At 45.9% G+C, this 19,514-nt stretch overlaps 1 protein-coding gene across 9 annotated transcripts in view; it reads left to right on the plus strand.

Annotated features, from left to right (window-relative positions):
• Positions 1–19,514, plus strand: part of SVIL (supervillin) — a 241,506-nt gene that overhangs the window by 36,244 nt on the left and 185,748 nt on the right. For all 9 annotated transcript variants that reach the window (XM_081228434.1, XM_081228436.1, XM_081228438.1 and 6 more), the window contains exon 2: positions 5,723–5,821. The gene's annotated coding sequence lies outside the window, so the exon portion shown is untranslated. The remainder of the gene's footprint in view (positions 1–5,722; positions 5,822–19,514) is intronic.

Genomic DNA, 19,514 nt, shown 5'->3' on the forward strand with positions numbered 1-19,514 from the left:
CCATACTTCTTTCAGTAGCAGCTCCTGCTCTTCTGGCTCTTCTCACATTTGAAGGCATCATATTTAAGAAGAATGCTTTGGGGATGGTTTCTAGCGCTGGGAGAACGGGCTGGAATTCACAGGTGTCCTGTGTGTGTGCAGTTGCGATGAACACAGCCACTTGGTGCTAGATTTCAGTAAGGTCTAGAACCATCCCTTCTCACCCTCCTACCTTGAGAGCCCTGCAGGGGTCCTCTCTCTATGCTGCTACCTGACACCATTCTGCTTGGTAACCAGCCCCCTCTTTCCTCCGGTTTCTGCAAGAATCTCTAGGAAAATACTTAAATAAGAAATCAAGCATTTTTATTTGAAGAACTAGCCAGTGGGAAGGTATTTGATGTCTTCACAATTAAAATCATCTTTGCTATGTATGTGTGTTGGAGGGGGGAGAATATTCTAGACTGTTTTGCTTTTGTTCCTTCTTCCCTCCCTACACTTCCTCCCCAGTTCCCCCCAAGTAAATACACAGCACAGAGGTCCTGTGTGGCTCTGGCATGTGGACAAGTTGCTCCTCAGTTTCCTGATCTGTAAAATGGGGATATTATGGATTTTAAATGAGTCAACGTATGAAAAACGGTGCCTGATGCTGTGCCAGTGTTAGTGATCATTAAACCAAAATCGTAAGGGTCCTTTCTCTTCTGGAGTAACTGTTAGGGAAAAGGATTTTAGAATGCTGCATTCTGAAGTATTACTTTTTCTGTATTTTCACAGTAATAAAAAACATTCCCAGTCACAGTTTTGGGTGGATAGGATCAGCTCTAAGTAGAGAAAATATTCAATATCTAAGGCGGCTTCTCCCAAAAGAATGTAGAAAGGTACTGTATTTTGTATGTAGCAGGAAAAAGAAGAATAATGAACCACCTGAATATTTTGTGTCCAAAGCACTGTGCTACACACTTGACACTTTAAAGCGAGTAAGAATCGTACGACTTTGTTCCTGTAGCCATTTTACAGACGAGTAAAGAGGTTTGGCAAGGTGAGGAAACGTGCCTCAGTTAGGAAGCGTTTTAAGGCAATCTGTGGGATTCCTGAGCCCACCTGGTCCCCCTGCTTAGACAGTGTGGGGATGCTCCCTCCCTCGTGGCTAGAAGATGCTGAGCAGACAGGGGAGGGTTAGTCACGTTTATTATCATCTTCATGACGTCATCTCTTAGAGCTGATAGGAAGTTTAGCGGTGCATTTCCTTTTAAAGGCAGTTTTAATGTTGACAAACACCTGCTTCTAAGTCAGCTGGCCAAAAATAAGGAGCCCAATCCATGATTTCTTGTTTCCTATGGTTTGGTCAAGCTTCCCTGCACAAACACTTCCCGTTTAGAGCAGTAAAACAACCAAATGTCTCCCCTGAGGTTGGCAGTAACTTACCTGAGTCAGTAGAGCAGGGATTCCCTTGGTCCTTGAATTTCCACTTGTTCACGGATTCCACTCCAGGAAGGGGGACCCGAGCAGAGGGCTCATCGGATTCACTTAGCACGAGTCTCAAGTATTTGGGAAGGTGATTTTGAGCAGTTTCTTCTTACTGTTCTTAGACCGCAGTGGTGAAATAATTCAAGCATCTGCCTGGTATTCCCCACCTTTGTTCTTCAGCCTCTGATGGCTATGGGAACTGGGAGCTTTGTGGTCCTTCCTGGAAGGAAGCTTTAGTCACATCTTAGTCCTGAGTCATACATTCATACTCATTTGCAAAGTAAATTTGACAGCAAGACTGAGTCAATAATTTTGGCCTTGACCTTTGAGACAGGATTAGTAAACAAACTGAACCGTAAATTGTTTATTATTTCTGTCACAGCAGCTAGAAACTTTCCAAGAAGTGAATCGTTCAAATTTATTATCCCACATACTTTAAGGTGTGTTTGCCATTGATTATTTTATTTATTCATTCATTCATTTATTTATTTTTTTTTGCGGTACACGGGCCTCTCACGGTCGTGGCCTCTCCCGTTGCGGAGCACAGGCTCTGGACGCGCAGGCTCAGCGGCCATGGCTCACGGGCCCAGCCGCTCCGCGGCATGTGGGATCTTCCCAGACCGGGGCACGAACCCGTGTCCCCTTCATCGGCAGGTGGACTCTCAATCACTGCGCCACCAGGGAAGCCCTGTCATTGATTATTTAGACACTTAGTATTGTTACGGATTTGGAAAATAAAAGAAAAAAAATATCTTTCTACTATAGAACATTGCAATTTTATTTAATGGAAAAAATATTCTCTTTCTTTTTTTATTCTTCTAGAAGAAAATGTTCCACTGAATAATTGATGCTTCTAAAATGAAACCTTGTGTTTTCATGATACTAGAAGGCCTTTTATTATCTGAGTGAATGTTAAACAGCCCTGAATAGCAACCATTTTGGTGTAATAAACATTTTGAGCACAGGAAAACTCAGCCAACTTGATTGTTCTCAGGTGAAGTTCAGGCCAGGAATTATACAGAACCACAGATAACTGCAAATGATAGAACCAATCACAGTATGCAAATTAACCACTATTAAGAACCTTATGTAGCTTTTTTCATGGTTATGTTCAAATAAAATAGGGTGTAAAATTTAATTATGTAATTCAGAATGGTAAAGACATTATTACACTTTTGCACTTGTTAAAGAAATTGAGACAAATATAGTCATTTGTAATTCTGTAACCTTTTTATTTTGTATAAAATAAAATATAAAATGCATTATTTTTTATGGCAGAGGGACAAACTAAAAACACACTGTCCCCTGATATTTCATGTTCTGGATCTAAAGTTCCTGCTCCTAAAATGTATGCTTGGCTTGAAATGAGATAAATACCCTGCATAGTACTGATTTATACTTTAAAAAATTATTTTTGAAGATTCCACAGCAGGTCCTTGTTATCTGAGGATAATTAGAACCAGAAAAAGGCCATTTAAATTGAATCCACTTAAATGGGGACCAGAATTTCATAATACAATTTTAAAAAGCTTTGGGACTTTATCTTGCCCAAAACTCTGAATATCATGAAAATAATTCTTTTAGTTTATATTTAACACAATTTAGAAGATCATTTTGACCATGGTTACCTCTTAGAATGAGCAATGCAAAAATCAAGTATTGATTGTTTGGAGAGGAATACATTTTTAGACAAAATTGTATGATTGTATATCGTGGTACTTTTTAAATCCCATTTGACATTGACATCACATCTTCAAGATGGTCAGTTTTACAGGAATATTTGAGGTCCTAGTCATTTTCCTTTGGGCCCTTTAGATTCTTTACTATTAAACTCTTTCTGTATTGAAATCCCTATCTCACCACCAACTTAAAATGTTTTTCTTAAAGATTGTTGCCTCATCCACCTGCTCAGTCCCCACTTGCCCTTGTTTCACCTGTTATTGGGGAAGTTCTCTAATGCCGTTTTGATTAACCTTGTGAAATTCTGTATTTGGAGGGCAAGATTTGCAATCAGGAAAGATGCTGACGGTGAACAAGGATGGAATTTGAGTGGGAATTCAAGTCATTTAAATGACTTGATATTAGGAAATATCGTAGACTTTTGAAGGTGTGCTTCCCTAAAAAAAGCTCCTAACCACGTGGGTTTTTGGACAATGACCACTCAGATAACCGGGACCCCCTGATTTATTTGGGTGAGTCCATTGCAGTGTGTTCTGAAGAGAAGGCAGATTCATGAGTGGGGACCTCCCCATGCTGGTCTCAGTTCTGCCAGGAAGTAGGTTTATGACCATGGATAAGTCACTTAACTTCTTTTGGTATAATTTACTAATCTGTGAAATGAAAAGGTTGAGCTAAAGTCCCTTCTGGTGACAAGATTCTGTGATTCTGAAGTGTTGCATACTTTTTAAATTTTTTATTTATATTTGGCTGCGTTGGGTCTTCACGCGCGGGCTTTCTCTAGGTGCAGAGAGCAGGGACTGCTGTTTGTTGCGATGCACGGGCTTCTCATTGCAGTGGCTTCTCTTGTTGTGGAGCACGGGCTCTAGGCGCGCAGGCTTCAGTAGTTGCAGCACGCAGGCTCAGTAGTTGTGGCTCTCGGGCTCTAGAGCACAGGCTCAGTACTTGTGGCACACGGGCTTAGTTGCTCCGTGGCATGTGGGATCTTCCCGGACCAGGGCTCGAACCCATGTCCTCTGCATTGGCAGCCAGATTCTTGACCACTGCGCCACCAGGAAGCCCCAGTGTTGCATATTTTAAGCCTGGGAAGAGCTTTATCACTCTGTTTTCATAGAATCCTAGAATTTAATAATCATCAACCAACTCTTTCTTGTAGTTTATTTGTGCTATATATAGATTTGTAGATATCTATATATAATTATAAGATGTATAAATATATATCTCTATATATCTTATAATTTCCATAGCTACATCCATATGTGGTCATACTTCTGGTATAGTTGTAATCAGCACTCTGGAACAATTTTAAATTCTGCTCTTTTCAATTGTGTATCTCTTATAAGTGTTTGCCTATCTATTGTAATCTTAATATCTTTCTCTTTTTCACATTGATCTGTTCTAGTGACTGCCATTAATAACAGTAATAATAATCCATTGAGTATACGTGTTTTGATATACTTCAATATATCCTGCCCAATATATCCTGGCAACGGAGCATCTCTATACTTTAGAGTTTGGAGAGAGTTTTGGCTTCATGTTACCGGGACATCTCTGTAGGTAGACAGTTATGTAAAAAGAGCTTCTCATCCCGGTAGCACAGTTCTGTGTGTGCTGCGGTACTTAAATGCCTTTAGTTGCTACTGTAAACAGGAAGAAACATACTAAGGCAAGGGTCTGGCTAAGAGAAGCAGGGGGAGGGGCAAGGAAAGCTGGAAGGACGTTCCTTTTGCTGCTGCCAGAGGCGCAAATCGAGATCCCAGGGAGTCTGGGATAAAGAAAGAAAGCTGGGAAGGACACAGAACCGGGTTCTGGATGCATTTTCAGAGGCAAGGTTGTCCCTGCCACACTGCACCTCGTATTCAGTCACCCGGGAGTGCTGGTGACCTTTGGCTTCTGAAGTTGCACTGAGCCAGGTCCAGAGAACGAAGCCACCAGACATCACCAGGGAGAAGCAGATGTGCTCACTCACCGCCGTGAGGCAGCCACAGACTGAATTAGCGAATGTTACGTGGTTAAAGACAGCAGCGCTTTTTATTTTAATTCTAGATCTGGGAGATTTTCAGTGCATCCTTGGGGGATAGGAGTTTGTTCATCCGTTAAAATTCGATTTGCTACCTCTTATCAAGATGAAGAAAGCATAGCTGACTCTCTTCCCTCCCCTCTGGTCATGTCGGCTCTGGTCTCTGGATATTGTTGGGTCGCCTGCTTATGTGGGTGAACAGCTTGTGATGCTTTTTGACGTAACTTGTCACAGTGGTAACGTGGTTAGTGAGAAAAAAAGGGAACTCCTTGTTGCTGAAATTGGGGGTAACTTGGTTGTTTACAGTAGCTGAAGGCAAATGTTTCGAGTTAAGTCAGGTTAATCAAGGCAATTTTAGTCGTGGTCAAAATGACCAAGTAGAAAAAACTGTTATAGAAATTGTCAGTTTCACTTCCCATTGTGCGAGGCCTTATGCGAATGAGGGATATTGATAAAGTCGGGTGAAGTCCAGTATTTTCAGAGGTTAACTTAAGGCAAATGAATTTATTCCATCTTATGTATGTATTCCTCAGCTTTAGAAGTTACAGCCTATAATTTAAAGCATATATATATATTTTTCAGATTCTAGCTACATTGGAGACTGGTCGTTTTCTGAAACTAAAAGAGAAGCCCAGGAAGGGATGATGAATTCTTTTTGAGTTTCGAGTCACAGAATGAAAAGTAAGTATTGATCATTTCACAATGTGTTTGCAATACTGTTGTGTCCACCAGCTGAAAAAGCAGCACACAAATAACCAAGAGTTTTAGATATTTGCTATCACCAAAAAAACAACTCATACTATTCTTGCATATTCTTTTAAAATAAGCTTTCCAGGTAGGTATACCGGAGCATTAAGGTGGGACTCAGCTGAGTTAATTTACTTTTTTTTCTTAGACTGCATCCCTGGGCACGTCTCCCAGGCTTGGTCTGTGTGACATCCCCACATTTAGAGAGAGAATGTGAGAATTTCCAAGATAGAAGTTAGAGAAAGACAGCCAAAGTGTAGGGACTCATTTTAATCACACATAGATTTGATAAAACGTAATCACTGGCAGCTGCCTTACCCTTTCCCCAGCCCCACCCTGTCTTTGGCTGGACCCCAGGAGCAGCACCCTCCCCCAGCCCCCTCATCCTAAAGCCGGGGAGCCTCTCGCGGCTAGAAGTCCTCGCTGGATACCCTCGTTCCCGTTCCCCAGAACTCACAGCAAGAACTCAGGACCACCATCAGCTCACGTACTGTTTCCCCGAAGATAGTCTTTCCAAACTCTCTCGGCAGTGTTTTGTCCTTATGGACAATGACAGTTCCTGCTCTCAGCGTATCCATTTATTTTCCCCCTCTTCTTCAAATCGCTCTGCTTAATGATTGGATTTATAGCTAAAAAGAAATCATATTTAAATTAATATTGATCTACATTTTTTTAAGCCAAATCAATTTTAGGGCCCATGGGCTGAGGGTGTAAAGGAATGTCAGGAGAATTTTTGAATCTCTGACTGTCTAGTGAACAGGCTGCCCTGCCTGGAGGAGGATCTCTGTTGTTGGAGGTATTTCTATAGAAACTGCACATCTGTCTGACAAGGATGTTCCAGAAAAGGAGCCTGGCTGGATTTGGGACAAGGTTTTCTAGGTTCCAAGCAAAAGAATTCTGCAGTTTCTCAATTGATGGCCCAAAGGAAGCAAAGTGGTCTGTGTGTGTTTTTTTTAAATTCACATAGTTTAAAGATTAAGCAAATATAGGGACTTCCCTGGTGGTCCAGTGGTTAAGACTCCATGCTTCCAATGCAGGGGGCACAGGTTCCACCCCGGGTCAGGGAACTAGGACCCTGCACGCCACATGGCACAGCCAAGAAATAAAATAATAATAATTAAAAAAAAAAGCATAGGGGCTTCCCTGGTGGCACAGTGGTTAAGAATCCGCCTGCCAATGCAGGGGACACGGGTTCGAGCCCTGGTCCGGGAAGATCCCACATGCCACGGAGCCACTAAGCCTGTGCGCCACAAGTACTGAGCCTATGCTCTAGAGCCTGTGAGCCACAACTACTGAGCAACTGCTGAAGCCTGCACGCCCAGAGCCCACGCTCCACAACAAGAGAAGTCACGGCAATGAGAAGCCCACGCACCGCAACGAAGACTAGCCCCTGCTCTCTGCAACTAGAGAAAGCCCGCGCAGCAACGAAGACCCAGTGCAGCCAAAAATAAAAAATAAATTAAAAAAAGAATAATTAAAAAAAATTAAGCAGGGCTTCCCTAGTGGCACAGTGGTTGAGAATCTGCCTGCCAATGCAGGGGACACGGGTTCGAGCCCTGATCTGGGAAGATCCCACATGCCGCGGAGCAACTAGGCCCGTGAGCCACAACTACTGAGCCTGCGCGTCTGGAGCTTGTGCTCTGCAGCAAGAGAGGCCGCGACAGTGAGAGGCCCACGCACTGCGATGAAGAGTGGCCCCCGCTCGCCGCAACTAGAGAAAGCCCTCGCACAGAAACAAAGACCCAACACAGCCAAAAATAAATTAATTAATTAGTTAATAAATTTATTTTTTTAAAAAAAAGTAAAATAAAATAATTTTTAAAAAATTAAGCAAAGATATTCAACTAGATTATTGCACATCTACTGAAAGGTAATTTTCTTTAACCTCTGATTCTTGAGCATATTTCCTGAAAGGCTGCCCAGGGAGAGAATGACTCTATGGGCGTTCTTCTGTGTGACGTGGGCCTCAGAGGGTGCAGTTGGGGAGCCCAGAGTGCCCTGGAGAGTGGGGTGGGCCCAGGCAAAGCACACCCTGGATCGGGGTGCATGATAATTCGGATCCACCGAGGTGGGCAGTGACACAAGGTGATAGATAATAAGCTGTCAGAAGCGGGTGTGTAGGTTTGGCTGGGCTGGGAGGGAGATTATGTGAGTCAATTATACACCTGAGTGTTACGAGGCCCTACGTGACCTTTGACCCCCGGCTGCTCTGCCGCCCTTGAACCGCTGGTGTCTGCTGGGGAGCGGCGGGCCAGCGGCCCTTACAGACAAGGGAAGGCACAGTGGGGTCCTCTGGTTTTGGAGATGCCTGTATGTTTGAGCCTCTAAAGGCATATTTGTGTTTTTTTTATTTTTTTTTTTTGCGGTACGCGGGCCTCTCACTGTTGTGGCCTCTCCCGTCGTGGAGCACAGGCTCCGGACGCGCAGGCTCAGCGGCCATGGCTCACAGGACCAGCCGCTCCGCGGCACGTGGGATCTTCCCAGACCGGGGCACGAACCCGCGTCCCCTGCATCGGCAGGCGGACTCTCAACCGCTGCGCCACCAGGGAAGCCCCATATTTGTGTTTTAACAAGGTTTTTCTGCCCCTGCTTCCTCCTCAAGCCTCCCTTATTCCAGCAAAAAATATTTTCTCCTCTTTCTTTCTGTATGAGCATCACTCGGTCCTCGCCTGGTGTCATTGCTTTGGTTCCTTTCAATAGGTATGTGGGAAGAGGTGATTTCTCTCTTACCACTAGAATATTAACTCAGTGAGGAAAAGGATTTCTTTCTGTTTTGTCCGCTACTTGACGCCAGGCACCTGGAACAGTGTCTGGTACAAGGAAGGTGCTTGACGAACATTTACTGAATGACAGAACGATTTGCGTCCTCCTGACCCAGAGGCCTTCGGGGCAGGACCGTCCCTTCATCCATGCACTTCCTGCTGGGCTGCCACCGCGGCGGCTCCCCTCCCCGACCCCTGGTCTGCGGGGTGGGATCACTGCTGCCTGGTCCCCTCGGAGGGGCCGGGGAGGCGTGCGCTGTGTTGCCACTGCCTTGGCGACCACGGGTTAAGCTGTCGGCTCCTGAAGGCGTTTCCAGGACGCTGACAGGCACGATGTGGCCGGGAAGCGAGGGCTGAGCGGCCGCGCGTGCCTATCGGGCCCCGTGCGTGCTGTGTTCGCCGGCCCCTCCCAGGAAGCGTCTCTGATGGATGGGCTGTGGCTGGGGGGAGAGGCGAGGCCGGAAGGGCGTGTGCTGGTTCTCACACGGAGCCTTGCCCTCGGGTCTGAGAGGAAGCCTGTGGTTGAGTCACGTGGCGGCAGAGGCCGAGTGTCTGTCCCTGATGGGGGTTCAGGCGGCCGCGGCCCCGCCCCGCCCCTGTTGAAGTAAGGAAAGGAGCGCAGACGGCGTGGAGTGTGGTTTGCAGGACGTAAGGAGTCTGGCGGATGGAAAGTCAAAGCGAGTAATATCTTTGAGGAGCTGCCCTGAGGGCCCGTTCTGGTTGTTGGCGCGCCCTCCCAGGAGATCACAAGGAGGAGGGCAGGAGGCAGACTCTTCTAGAACCTCTGTGCCACGTGAGTTTACCTGGAAAGGACACTGTAGGTCCAGGGCTTTAACCACAGGCACAGTAGGAGTTGCCTGCTGGTCAGCCGGGGGGAACCTTTGAGACGGTCGTGAGATACTAATTAAGTAGAACCCAGGCCTTACGCTCCTCCCCCCTCCTCTGCTTCTGCTGCTTCTCCATCTCTCTCTGTCTCTCTCTTTGTCTCCATCTCTCTCTGTCTCTCTCTCTGTCTCTTGCCCTCCCTCTCCCTCTCCCTCTGTATCCATCTCTCTGTCTCTCTGTCTCTCTCCCTCTGTCTCTCTCTGTCTCTCTGTGTCCATCTCTCTCTGTCTCTCTGACTCTTGTCTCTCTGTCTCTCCCTCTGTCTCTGTCTCCATCTCTCTCTCTGTCTCTCTGTGTCCATCTTTCTGTCTCTCTGTCTCTCTCTGACTCTGTCTCTCTGTCTCTCTGACTGTGTCTCTCTGACTCTTGTCTCTCTGTCCATCTCTCTTTCTCTGTCTCTCTCTGTCTGTCTCCCTCTGTCTCTGTCTCCATCTCTCTGTCTCTCTGTCTCTCTCTGTCTCTCTGACTCTTGTCTCTCTGACTCTTGTCTCTCTGTCTGTCTCTCTGTCTCCCTCTGTCTCCATCTCTCTGTCTCTCTGTCTCTCTCTGTCTCTCTGACTCTTGTCTCTCTGACTCTTGTCTCTCTGCCTCTTGTCTCTCTGCCTCTCTCTCTCTCTCTGTCTCTCCCCCTCCGTCTCTGTCTGTCTCTCTCTCTCACACACACACGTCCCTGGGCTGACACTTTAGAAACGGTCAAGCCCGCCCCTGTCAGGCTCTGTGCTAAGGTAGCCACGGTCTGTCTCATCATCACCGACTATGAAGTCCTCACTCTGTGTCCCATACCTGCTGCCAGCTTCTCCTCCCTTCTCTGCTGCGAGTGCCCTGAGCCTCCCTCTCCAGCCCTTCCACGCTTCTGCTCCGTTCTCCCCGTGTCCTCCCTTCCCAATTTCACCTGCCCACTCCCTGCCCCGCCCCCGCCTCCAGGAAGCCCACCGGGTTGCAGCTCTGCAGAGCCTGGTGCTGCCCCAGGAAGGTTCTAGAGGGGCGAGCCTGGCAGGTGATGACCGGCAGGCTGGGGAGTCAGGAGCCTCAGCCGCGACCACCTTGTCTCTCCCTCCCCTTGTCCGCTTGCACTGGACTCTGTCACCCTACTGAGATGCTCAAGGCCCTTGTTAGCGCCTGAGTCTCTGGCTGCAGTCTCAGGGCTGACATCTAGTCTCAGCCGGCATAGAGAGCCCTCTGATGCAGGCTTCCATCCCCACCTGGTTGTCCCATCTCCTAGTCACATGTTCTGAAAATGCCAGGCGTGGCCTCAACCTCACGACCGCGCACACGCTGTTCCTACAGCCTGCAGTGCCCTTCCCCTTCCTCCTCAATGGGCTGAACCTGACAGGTCACTGAAGCTGTCACCAGGGCCCTCCCCCAAGAAGCAAGGGAGGTCAGGTGCACCTGTTGGGAGAGAGACTTCTGGGGCCCCTGGACAAAACTCATCTCAGAGTATTCATGCCAGGTGGTGTGTTTTCGACACCAATCTCCGCTGAACAGACTTTGATAAAGGCAGAACTGGATCCCTGGCCTGTGACATCATCCTTCACACACACGGGTGTTTATAAAGTGTCTGCTTTCTGACTGTTGATTCTTAAGACTTCCACCCTACACTCAGTGCTTTTTCCTTTAGGTTACTGTTTTTCTAACAAAGTATTTAATAAAGAAGGCCCAGCTGATGCAGAGGGAGACACAGGGCACATAGGTCGGGGTTGCACTTCTTTCTTCAAGCAGCTTCGATGGCTTTGTCAGCAGCCTTTCTCCCAAGGCGGTGCTGTGTGGGGTTGATCACTGCATTTGAGACTTTAGTAGAAGTTTAGTGGAGCAATAGAATCCCTGCATTCCCACAAACACCTGTGAGGCCAGGTGTTTTTCATTTTACACGTGGGCGGCTTGAAAAGCACTGCCAGGAGGTGGCCGCGCCTCCCATCAGCCCCCATCAGCCCCCATCAGCTCCTGGTCCCCTCTTCCTGAGTAGGAGGGGAGAACCATGGCGGAGCAGAGGGCAAGGAGGGCGCTGTAATTCTCACCCAGCTCTGGAGGCTTCTGCTGTGTATAGTTGTCCCTGTTTGGACAAAAGCTTGTTCTCCGCACTCAGAGTTGGTTGGCTGCATCCTGTGGACATAACTCCTCCAGGGAACGGTGTCTTAGCTTACCTCTGACATACAGCTGCCAGTCACAAATGCAGGCTCAGGTGAGATTCTAGACCTGTCGTCTTACAGATAAGCAGACTCTGGCTTCACTGCTGGGATCACAAGCATTTCTTCACTAATAGACCGAAGGGGCTGGAAAGGCTGCTCTCTGGGGTGCCTTCTTGCTTGCATGTTTTGGACTTCTCTGGGTTGAAGGTGGAGCATTAAGATATGATGGATGGGGCTTCCCTGGTAGTGCAGTGGTTGAGAGTCCGCCTGCCAATGCAGGGGACACGGGTTCGTGCCCCGGTCCGGGAAGATCCCACATGCCGCGGAGCGGCTGGGCCCGTGAGCCATGGCCACTGAGCCTGCGCGTCCAGAGCCTGTGCTCGGCAACGGGAGAGGCCACAACAGTGAGAGGCCCGTGTACTGCAAAAAAATTTTAAAAAGATATGATGGATGTAGACTGGGAGCATCAAATATGAATGACATTTACTATAATTAACAAATCTTTGTGTAACACTTGGGCAAGGGGGTTTGATCCCTCACGAGAACAGAAGGATGGAGGAAAGGGCATGGTTTTCCCTTCACTTGGAGGGGGCACAGGTGGGAGAAAAGTCAGTTTTATTCTTAGAGGTGTTGAGGGAATGAATGGAACATGGTTTGATGAAGAGGAAATGGCAACTCTGGAGGGACTGGTGGGGGAACAGAGGTGGTGCGCTTCTGGCAGCTGCCGGGGAACCGCAAGGGTAGGAGAAACGTTCTAGTAAGCGGTCGTGGTGTTCAGCTTTCACACTGCGTCCTGCGTAGGACATGGGCTTATTGAACTGATTGCTACAAAGATGTGTGTGGTAGGAAGAATCGTGACTCCCCAAAGAATCATGGTTCATGTCCTAATCCACAGAAGCTATGCATATATTAGGTTACATGGCAAATAGGAAGGTCTCAGCTGACCTTGAGATGAGGAGATTATCCCAGATGATCCAGGTGGGTGCAATGTAATCACAGGGGTCCTCTGACGTGATGGAGGGATACAGGAGAGTGAGTGTCAGAATGATGCCATGTGATAAAGTCTCTGTGCTTTGCTGCTTTGAAGATGATGGAGGGGCCATGAGTCAAGGAATGCAGGTGTCCTCTAGAAACTGAAAAGGCAAGGAAACGGATTCTCCCCTGGAGCCTCCAGAAGAGATGCAGCCCTGCCGACACCTTGAGTTTTAGGCCAGTGAGACCCATTTCAGACTTCTAACCTCTAGCACCGTAAGATAATAAAGTTGTTTTGAGCCACCAAGTGAATAGTAATTTGTTACAGCAGCAATGGGAAACAATCCAATACGGAAACCTGTGTCTACTTTGGAAATGTGAGACCCTCTTAGTTATTTATGAGATATAATGGAAAATCTATGGAAGATAAATAACTCAGAGAAGAATCTTGTCAAAATGAATTCTAAGCTCTCTCTAAGTTAATTTATTTTAGTAAAGTGAGGGCAAGAACTTTATTTCTTCACTATTATCCCCTCACTGCCTAGTTCATTTTTAAAATTCATTTTTAAACAAATGAGTCTCTTCATTTAAATCCATGAAAAACCAAAACAACTATCTTTTCAAAGGAATTATTGGATGCTAAAGTGTATCGCTATGATTAGAAATCTTAAATTCAGGCTCTTGTTACAGACAAAGAATATCATACTTTATTTACATTGTCATTCAAAGATGAGAGGTTTGGTTAGAGAATTTTTTTGTAAGTTGTTACGTGTAAACAGGAATCACTTTTGCTTTCTTGGGTTCTAGGAACTTCCTTGTACCTATACAAGGAAGGAGTGTTAACTTGCCCTTTGCCTTGTCAGTAAAGCAGCTGTCATATGTAGCAAGCTGTAGCCTTAAATCCATGACACCCCAGCCCCCCCCACCAAAGTGCCCGTTTTTTTGTGACACTTAGTTTGGGAAGCCTGGTACTATATACTAATCTATTATAAATGATCTTTGCCTGGCATCTTTGCCTGGCATCAAGAATTACAAATACTTCTAGTGTTCATTTGCTCTTTCTTGACTCACTTATTCTCTGAAAAAAAAAATCTTTGCTAGGATTTTGCTATGTGCCAGGCCTTGGGGAAACAAAGGTAACTCAGATATGGCACTTCCCAGAGAAAGCCACCTTCTAGATGGGAAGAAAGACAAGTGTGTAGATAATGAGAGGATGGAACAGCCAATATTGAAATAATTTGTGATGCCAAGAGGAGGAAAATTCCAGCTCTGCAGAGAGAACAGAGCAGGGAGGAAGAGACTGAAGGTCCAGAAGGGCCTTGGCAACTAGAAGGGACAAGTACTAACTGCCTACTGAGTCCCAGCACTTTTACATGTAACCTTATCATTTCATGTTTACCCTGAGAAAGATGATATTCTAATGAAGTATCTTTGCAAAGTCACAGAGTGGGATTCATCATCATTGTCTTCTAAGCCGCTGGTTTTAAAGCAGAGGTGGGCAGACTTTCTGTGAAGGGCTACATGGTACATATTTCAGGCTTTGGGGGCCGTACTGTCTCTGTCACAACTATTCAGCTCAACTCTTGTGGCAGGAAACCAGCCATATAGAATATGGAAAGAAATGAGCATGGCTGTGTGCCAATAAAACTTTATTGACAGAAATGGACAGTGGGCTAGATATGGCCCAGGGGTTGCAGTTTGCTGACCCCTTTCTAGAACAGCCATTATAGCTACTGTTTTGCTTTAGAATATTTTGGGAGAGGGAGGTTATAGGTTTCATTAGCTTTACAGGTGGGTCAGTGACAGTTTCAAAATGGGTTATAGAATCTCACCAAGAAACAGTAGCAGACTGGATTAATAATGGAGCTTCAGACAGACCCAATTGTCTAACATTTCACATCGTCGTGGTTAATATTGAACAGACCTCTGGGAATCCAGATATAATCCATCTTTAGGTCATTATAGACGAGTCCAAAGAGAAAACCACACGATTTGACAGTGTGTGGGCATGTGTGTGTTTTAACTCTGAGATTAAAAAAAAAAAATGGAAATAAAGAAGATTTGTCAGGAACCATTGGGAAGAAATAAGGTAAATATCTGAATGGATGACCTGGGAGAAGCCTAGAGTGTGAAGTCTCAATGCAGCTGTCTTCTGGAAAAAGGCAGAAGCATCTGGTTAGTGTAACAATGAGGGGTGATGCGAAAGGAAATCCCAAGTCCAGATTAGAAAAGCAGAATACATCTTGACATCTTAAAGCAACAAGCCAGAAAAACATGTCCTTAATAGCTAACAGTGAGACTTCCCTGGTGGCTGGTGGCGCAGGGGTTAAGAATCCACCTGCCAGTGCAGGGGACACGGGTTCAATCCCTGGTCCGGAAAGATCCACATGCCGTGGAGCAATTAAGCCCATGCGCTGCAACTACTGAAGCCCGTGCGCCTAGAGCCCACGAGCCACAACTACTGAGCCCACACGCCTACAGCTCATGCTCCGCAACAGGAGAGGCCACCGCAGTGAGAAGCCCACGCACCGCAACGAAGAGTAGTCCCCGCTCACCGCAACTAGAGAAAGCCCATGCACAGCAATAAAGACCCAACACAGCCAAAAATAAATAAAATAAAATATATAAATTTATTTTTAAAAATAGCTAATAGTGTGGGAAACGTCACTAAATTCAGAGATTTTGAGTTTCTTAATTTGATTTCTTAATCCTTTAGAGCAAAACAGTGAATTTTTTGGAGAAGAGATCTTTCCAAGAGCATGTCCTGAGAGATACAGGGTGGTAGGAAAACACCTGGAAAACCATTAAAGAACTTCAAAAATGTGACACCGGGAGGCCATTTAGGTCACCTGTCCCAGCCCTACATGACTAAAGGAAATTTTTCTCTTGGCTGATGAGAGAGAGCTTGGATGAGTATGGTTACATTGGGAAGCTTATTTCTTTTGAGTAAAACTTAAGAAATCAAAAGCAGACCAAGTTTATAAGATGGTTACAAGTGTGGGTGGTTCCAGCTGGATGGAAACATTTTCTCACCAACAGGAATCCATTGAAAGGGTGTCGATTGTCTCCAGAGGTCCCCATGCTTGGCGCCCCCACGTGTGTTTTGATCTGGTTCCCCATCCGGCTCTGTGCTGTTGCTCTTCAGGTTGACTTGGGGGAAAGAGGGAGGAAAAGATGGAAAATATGGGAGTTGGTATCTTCCTGGAAGACGCTGTGGAGGTTAGCAGGCTAAGTTATTCCAACCAAAACAAGTTAAGCTTTTCCTTGTGTTTTGAATCCTAGGCACGAATCTTGTCTTGGATGAAACATGTGATTCTGGGGACGTGCACGGCGTCCTGAGCTTTGGTGACTTTCCTGCCCCTCATTCTTCCTTACAGGAATCAAACATGCTCCAGCTGTGCATTTGTGTGCTGTTTCTGGCCTCTTTCTAAGTTCCATGCAACTTCATAAAACTCGGAAATTTAGGACTACTTGAAGAAAATAATCTGTAAAACAGATAAATGTTTTGATGTGGATTACATCTAACAAACAGTGTTTATTCCAAAGGCTTTAACATGTAAACCAATTAAAGGGTCTTATAATTTGACTTCTCTTTCCTGTCAGACAAAGTTTTTTTGTAATGTGAATATGGTAAGGAATATCCATACTCTACAATCTTGCTGACATTCTTTTCTTTTAGCAAGGGTTAAATAAGGGGGATCTTCAAAGCCTTGGTGATACATTACAGAAAGCTTTGAAGTTCTTATTAGCTTCCCTGGAAATCTTTGTTTCCTGGAAAGTTCGCTAAGGGTATATCTAGTTTCTTACACAAATCCATTTCTCAGCTGTCTGTAGTGAATTACCTAGTCAGTGGGAATGCTACTGCAAGATAAAATTAATATCTAAACTGGTCCTGAGTCAGTTATTTCCACTGCAAAGCTTATGTAGTCATAAGGTACGATGTTACTTAGGTCAAAGTAACCTTTCTGTATCTTAATTCACCTCTTGAACTCCCTGAAAGCAACATAATTTACATTTCCTAGCAACTCAGGCGGCTGCTCTTGTGTTTGGAACTAACCTCCTGCGTCAGCATCGTCATCTTCTATCTCAGTTGGTGGCGCCGTCCTGCACCCAGGGTCCTGTCTGCGCCTTCTCTCTGCGTCCCCTCCTCCGCGGACACCCCGTTCAGGGCTGACTGTCTCTGCCTGCCTGGCTGTGGCAGCCTCCTGTCAAGTTCCCTGCTTCTTCTTTCCCTCTTCCCCATCTACCTACCCCCCAAAGTCTGTTTTCCTCAGAGCAGCTAGACTGATTCTTTAAAACCAAATCAAGATCATTCTCTCCCTCGCCCACACCCTACAGTGCCTTCCGGTAACACCGAATCAAACCCTAAGTCCTTCTCTGGCGCAGGGCCTCTATGATCTGTGCTCACCTGTGTCTGCCGGACGTTGCCTGCTGGCTTGCCCGGCGCCCTTCCTGTCGGTCCCTCGGCTCTGGCCACACCGGCCACCTTGCTAGTCCCGTGCACCCACCAGTCTCACCCCCATCTCAAAGCTTGAAACTTCGCACTTGCTCCTTCTTTCCCCCCCCACCCCCGAGCCCTCTCCCTCCACATACCCACCAGCTTTCTGGCTGATTCTTCCATGTCTTTGCTCAGAGGTGACCGCCGCAGAGACCTGACCATTTTATCTAAATGAGAAGCCCCCAGCCTCTTAGCCTGCTTTTCCTTCCTTCCTGCTGTAATTGGTGGACGTTCGGTCTCTTACTGATTCATCACTTGGTTTATTTGTCCATTCACTTATTTATAGTTCATCTGTTCCTGCCAAGAGAATGTAAACTCCATAAGGACAGGGACTTACAATGATAAACATGTATCTTTCGTGCCTCACACACGTAGGCAATCAAGACGTATCTGCTGGGTATTGTATGAAGGAAAGAGCCGGGGTCATTCACGTTGCTTTTGGTCTGCACGTGTAGACCAAGTCTTTGAGCAGTCACATAGTTCGGTGGGACAGTGATGTTTTTCATTTTCCTGCCCTAATAAGGTTTCCAGTTCAATAATCAGGGTCTATCTTAGATTAGCTCTTGCCTAAAGATCTTAGCAGTGACCTTGGTTGACCTTCAGTGTAGTTCAACATATGGAATGTAGGTACCATGTGGACATAAGGAGCTGGACTTCCTGGTGATGTAATGGTTTTAGCGTGGCAGTGTGTCCACGGACAGAGCCGCTGCAGCCCCACTTGCCTTCGTAGCGATCAGCAGGCACATATACAGCACAAGGAAAAAAAGCCAATACTCATGTCTATTTTTATACAGTAGAGTTGCCATAATTATCTAAACACTAAGAGGTTACTTTAAGAAATGTTATCAGACTAACGGAGCTTTTTCTCCTGCCAGGGAGCAGCTAATCATCTTCCTGTAAATATTATGTGAGAAGAAATTGGGGGAGGGGGTACATACAGGAAGGTGGATAAATGGTCTGTAGACCCTTGTAGACGATACTAAGAGCCCCATTCCATGAGATAATTTTGGCAGCATAATTACCCTGAGCTGCTTCTAAACAGTCGGATGTATCGATTCATAATTTACGTTCAGTAAAATTCACTCTTTTTAAAAGCGTACAGCTATGAGTTTCAGTATTGCGTACAGTTGTGCAACCACCATAATCAAAATATAAGTTTTCATCCCCCTGAAGTGTTCCTCATGCCCCACTGTAATCACTGAGCCCCGACCCCTGGCAACCACTGATCTGTTTTCTATCCTCACAGTTTTGCCTTTTCCGTAATGCCCTATAAATGGAATCATGCAGTCTGTCGCTGTTGAGATGCACCAGTGCTGTTGTGTGTTATCTGTAGTTTGTTCCTTATTACTGCTGAGAAGTGTTCCATTGTGGACGTAGAGTTTGCTGATCCATTCACCAGGTGAAGGACATTTGCATGGTTTAAAATTTGGGGTGATGATGACTAAAACTCCAATAACAGTCATGTATAGGTTTTTATGGGAACACACACTTTCATTTTTTCCTGAGTAAAAACCTAGGAGTGGGGTTTCTGGGTCATATGGTAAGTATGTGTTTAGCTTTATAAAGCTCTGCCGGACTGATGTCCAGAGTGGCCGTCTTCTCTTCCCGCTAGGAAGGTATATGGGAGTTTCCTGAGCTGCTTTCTGATGCTCAGGGTCCATGCCCAGAGGATTTTGCCTTCTTGAAGACAGACCTCAGGATTTTTCTCTCCCCTCTTCTCCCCTCAATTCTGTGTTCCCGTCTCTTCCACTTGGACCTTTAAGTCACTTTTTATTTAAAAGTCTTTCCGCTCTTCCTTGTTACCCAAGTTTCCTTTTTCCCTATCGCACCAGTGCGGTGCCTTGTACCCAGCAGATACTAAGTACGCACCTATTTCACTTGGTTGTAATAAACTAGATTAAACTGATCTCCAGGGAAGAGATGGCCCATAGTGGGACTTTGGTGCATGTTTTAGCAGGCTTATGGGGCATCTGCACAAGGTGGGTGAGCCCCCTACCCCAAGACCTAGGGAGAGATTCCTATTATTTCTCTCCTGGCAATAAGGCATCAACCACAAAACGTGGGATATAAAACTGGGTTTGGACTGCCGCAGTGGTGAAGGGTGGAGAAGTCAGAACCAAATCTGTGGTTATTATAAGGTATATAGATTTAGCTTGGAGACACCAGCCATGAAATGTGCAGAATCTTGTGAGAAGGCTTTCCTTTCTCTTAAAGATTTTACATTATTGTTTAATCACTGTTGAAACATAGCGTAGTGGTTAAGAGTGAGAGCTCTGCAGACAAACTCTGCTACTAACCACCTGTGTGACCTTGGGAACCTTTCAATGCCTTGGTTTCTTCATCCGTAGAATGGGTATAATAATAGTAGTGAGGGGAGTGATGAT

This window comes from Mesoplodon bidens (assembly GCF_964165515.1).
Source record: "Mesoplodon bidens genome assembly, chromosome: 3".
Classification (NCBI taxonomy): Eukaryota; Metazoa; Chordata; class Mammalia; order Artiodactyla; family Ziphiidae; genus Mesoplodon; species Mesoplodon bidens.